Source organism: Myotis yumanensis, unplaced genomic scaffold (assembly GCF_028538775.1).
Source record: "Myotis yumanensis isolate MYYU_CA2020_CCGP unplaced genomic scaffold, mMyoYum1.0.hap1 SCAF_30, whole genome shotgun sequence".
In the NCBI taxonomy this organism is placed as follows: domain Eukaryota; kingdom Metazoa; phylum Chordata; class Mammalia; order Chiroptera; family Vespertilionidae; genus Myotis; species Myotis yumanensis.
This window is the reverse complement of record NW_027223781.1, coordinates 530,821-535,782: the sequence shown is the minus strand read 5'-3', so window position 1 is coordinate 535,782 and position 4,962 is coordinate 530,821. Positions and strand designations below refer to the sequence as shown.

At 43.3% G+C, this 4,962-nt stretch overlaps 1 non-coding gene across 1 annotated transcript; it reads left to right on the top strand.

The window, feature by feature from the left end:
- The first annotated feature begins 224 nt into the window (after positions 1 to 224).
- Positions 225 to 331, top strand: LOC139000807 (U6 spliceosomal RNA). The gene has a single exon (XR_011469723.1). It is a non-coding gene; the product is annotated as a U6 spliceosomal RNA (small nuclear RNA).
- Positions 332 to 4,962: the final 4,631 nt, after the last annotated feature.

Sequence of the window (4,962 nt, the reverse complement as noted above, 5' to 3'; positions counted from 1 at the left end):
ATGGCTCTCCATTGCATGTCCTGACGGATCAGGTGAACCCCGCGTCTCTGCCGCAGCAGCCAAGCTGTCACCGCGGTCAACACGCGAGCATCAGGAGGGCATCCCATGGCATCAAATTCCTCTCGCCGTTCCAAGGCCACCGCAAAAAGACGCGACCCAGTCACCATCAACCCTAAGGAGTGAGCTCACCACGCCTTACATACCTGGCGGGAGGCAGGAGCGGCGTGCTCGATTCGGCGGCACATATACTACAATTGGAACCATAGAGAGAAGATGAGCATGGCCCCTGTGCAAGGATGACACGCAAATTCGGGAAACCTTTCATATTGTTTACACCCCACTCTTGTGGGCTGCGTGGACTTGGGCTCTTCAGACCTGCTCCGACCCTGCGCCTGGGCCTTCCTGGACTCACACCTAGTCTCTGCCTCTTTGAGGGCCTAGAATACCTCAACCGACTTCTGCCTTGTTCATGGCTACCAGATTAATTTTAATTAATTACCAAATGATCCTGGTATGTACTTGCTTCTGAGTCCTTGTTTGGGCTGGAAACATTCAGATCACATTTTCCATCAGAGAATCCGGCCGTTTTAGGCAAACCGGCATTTCTGAGCGCTCCTAAAGGCCAGTGAAAACAGGCCCACAAAACCGGTCTCAAAGAATACTTGTGAAAGCAGATTCAAATGGTCTTGCTACTTCCAGCCAGTTTCCAATTGTCCTGAAATGCTGAGGTCCAGGGGCACCGGCCTGCCTTGCTCTCACCCCTGGTAGCCACCCCGTGACAGCAGCCTTAGCCTTTGCACAGCCTGGAGTCTGAGAAAGGGCGTAGGATTCAGTTCTATCGCGGCTGAACAACGTCCAACTCGACACAACAAATGAACACTGATGATGTTGCTTACTTCTTTCAGTAAGCATTCATGATGTCAGCAATCACTTAGTAACTCAATAATTCAGAAATGGTTTGATAGGAATTCACCACACATCCTTGGGATTGTTGTTATTCTTACATCATAGAGGACAACTACCATCTTACATTGGCCGCTAGAGTTTGTGTCCTTGGGGGAGACAAAGCATAGATCAATCCACTTCATAAAGTCTGAGGTTTATGAAGGAAACGTAAGGTAACATATCAGCACAAATACCCCACTGCAAAGATCTGAGCATTGCTTTCATTTCACAGAGTGCCTTACACGGATATGTTTCTTTGCGCAAAAATAAGGATTTCTGTGCCCTGAGGGGCCTTCAGGGCCCCAAGCTAACCTTCTGTATGCCGTGCTCCAACTTTTCCATGTGTGCTGCCTAAGCAATCACGCTGTTGTTTCCCACCCGCCAGGTACTTAAGGCCAGGCTATCTCACTGCTTTTCGTTTATGGTGACTGGATCCATCTTTTGGCGGTGGCCTCGGAATGGTGAGGGGAATTTGATGCCACAGGATCCCCTCCCGAGGCTCGCGTGTTGGTCGCGGTGATAGCTAGGCTGCTAAGACTGAGCTGCCGGGTTCACCTGTTCCCGTGGGACATGCAAATGAGTGCGGTGCACCTTGGGTAATGAGCGGGAGGCGGGGCTGAGAGTCTCCAGGTGGTGGCGCTGGTTGGGCGGAGCAGGTGAGCAGGAGGGAGTACTGCCCACGCCTCTTCAGGGGTGTGCGCGCAGTGCTTTCAAGGGCCGGGCCAGCTGGAGAGCCTGCATCTTGGAGGCGTCTGCAGTGCTGTGCAGGGCGGTGCGGTACGGGAGGGCTGGGCCGGGACAATGCCATACATCCAAACACGTTGTTTCCTGCCCCGACCTGCAGGGCACGCTTTGTGGGTACACCGCACCAAATCCTGCAAAGGAATGAGAGGATAGGAGACGCGAAGAAATGGAGGCAAGACAAAGTTCTGATCAAGCCTCAGTTTTATTTTTTACAGCGAGTGGTATTTATACTGTTTCTAGAGGAGGGGGCGGGCAAAGGAAGTTGTTAAGGATGAAACAGGCTTTGGAATGTCGCAGCTTATCAGCGGAGATGTAGCTTGCTTTGTGCTTAGGGTGAGGGTATGTTATTTAACTCCAGGCTAAATCGCAAGGTTAACTTTTAACTCCAGGCCAAACCGGGAGTTGGCTTGGAGGAGCCAGAAACCTATTGTTGTAAGCTGGAGATGTATATGTGATTTATAATGGCTCCCAACAATTCCTCCCTTACCATTTAGTTAAGGGTGGGCATTAACCGACTGGGGGAGTAGTGACCTGGTTCCTCCCATGAGATCAGCAGATCTCACCTCTGGTGGCTCTTGGTATCTTTTGGGGAGGAGAGGCAGAGCCAACAATTATATATGTATGGATACCAACCTCTATGCAAACCAGGTGTGCTCACAGAGAAATCCAGAGGCGGTCGAGAAAATTTTGATTTTCTGTTTTGACCTTCCCTTGCAGTGCTTTGCCCTGCACCCAGACGGTGCCCATACCATACCTCTATATAGAGTGTAGGTAAGCATTCCTCTGGCTTTATGCTGTCCCCGTGGGGAGGGAGCTCTGGCAATCACAATCACATTCTCGGTCTATAGTAGTTAAACGGTGGTAGTGAACCTGAATGGGTTTGGCCAGGATGCTATCAATTTTCTGTTTGATAAAACTTGTCAGTTTCTTAAAAGCCCATGGACCAAAGGTTAAAATTAACAGTAAGCTGACAAGGGGGCCAAGTGCAGGAAGCAGGTAGGGGAGTAGGCCATTGAGTCTGCTCCAAAGGGGGTTTTTGAACAGCTTTCTTCGCCTTTTCACCAAGTCTTCCTGGAGTTTTCTTACCTTGTCTTCAGACGATTCCAGATTTGTTGGCATAAAAACAGCAGCGTTACTGTAGGGCTAAACATATTCCTCCCTGCTCTGCTATAAGTAAATCTAATCCTCTTCTATTTTGTAAAACTACTTCTGCTAGGGAGTCAATTTTGTCTTGGAGATCATTGATAGTACCTGAAAGAGCCTGAACATCAATTAACTGATTAGATAATTTATTATAGGTATGTAATGCGGTTCCTAATCCAGCTGTGCCAGTGGCCACAGCTCCAGAGACTCCCAGTCCTGTAAGTAAAGGAATAAATTGGACAGCCCGCTTACTGCGTCCAGCAATGTAATCAAGGCTGGGTAGGGGGACAGGTTCTCCCCCTGGAATAATATCAATGTCAGGGAGAATACTAGCCTGAACACATAATCCTGTCCAGTTTAAAGGTAGAGCTTCATAGGCCATATTACCTCCACATACAAACACTCGTCCAGGAGCGGGGCAAAGGGAGGAACTGTGATTGTGAACGGGAGAGCAGTTAACAAAGCTAACGAAGCCTACATCTAGATCATAACTATTATTCTGGGGGAGTTTATGTAGACATGAGGAAAAGTTGAATGCAACAGGTTGAGTTTAAAGGATAAACTGAGGGTACAATTATTATTAGAAGTGATGTTACTGATGTCATCTGGAATGTCAAGAGGCATAGGTGTACCTAGGGTCATGCATAGCCAACAGTTTTCTGCAAGGGATGGATTGGAGGCATTTAAAGCACGGAGTGTGGCTTCTAAGATATCAGAGGTTTGGGTGTCTAGATCTACTCCTGGTGATTTAGGTAAGGCTAAAGGGTGATAGTGGAGGGGAGGATACATGTTTCTAATGAATTCTTCAATTTGGTTCTGAACTAGGGCTTCCCTGACTCTATCAGAATTTATAGTATGCTAGGCAGCTTTCTCATTTGATGACCCATCAGTAAAAACAGTTAAAGCTCCAGGAATTGGTTCCTGCGTAGTATTTTTTGGTATAATGATGGAGGTCTTATATAAAAATTGTAAAAGTTTATCTTTTAATTGGTGACAACTAAGTTCCCCTGAATATCCATTTAACCCAATTTGCCAATTTTAAGTCAGTTTGAAATAGCATTTATTCTTTTAACTTTACTTGTCCTAAGTTATGGACAGTAAATGACCTTAATTAAATTTCTGGTATTAGTTTTTGGGTAAATTTACATAAACTTTGTTTAAGGAGACAAAACACAAATTATTTAATTTAGCTTTTGAGGCCCAATATATTGATTTTTAATTTTAGTTAGGCATCTGAAGGAAACCTTTTTATTTCCTTCCAGACAGCTTTCTTTCTCACACAAGCAACAAATGTAAGAAACATGGTTGCCTTTGAGATTTTAACAAATACTGTCGCAAAGCTATATATTTCAAGTGATTATTTTAAAAAGGCAAAGCGAAGCAAGTAAATTTAGTATTTAGTAAACTTTTGATTCACAAGGGACAAATGCTGCCCCACCTCCAGCCTAATTTAAAATGCAGCGGCGAGGAGCTTTTGTTATTTCAAATTACATCTTAAAATTCCACTGCTGTATTTTAAGAAATATTAAACAAAATTACTTGTTTTGCCCTTTCTCAGAGGCAAAAACTTAAAATATATTTATTAATTTATATTTGATAAAGCTTTCCATGTGATTTCAAGTATATTAAATTGGCTTTATTAAAAAACCTTTAAGAAGAGAGAATAAACTTTTGAAAACATTTCAGGGCCCATGAAATGTCCCAAAGTCATTCCTTGGTTATAGTTTTGAAATCCAACTTGAAAGACCATCAAATATATACGTATATATATGATTTAAAGATTATATACCTTTTATAATTATTAAGAGATATCAATTAAATTAAAACTGATCTTTGTATATAAAATTTCTGTTGGGATCACAGAATTTATCCTCTTTTTTAATCAGATCAATGAGTAACATATTTTGAATTCTAATTATTTCAGAGAAAGCACAAGATTTTCTTAAAAATAAATTTCTCTACGTTAGGCATTTAGTTACCACAATTATAATTTTTCCCAATTTGATTTAACTAGAACTTTTTAGCTGGCAAGTCAAATATTTAGCATTTCTCAATCAGTAACATTTTTAGGAATAAACTTCAAAAGATGCAGGACATAATAAACCAACAGATTTAATTCTGTTCCTCAGA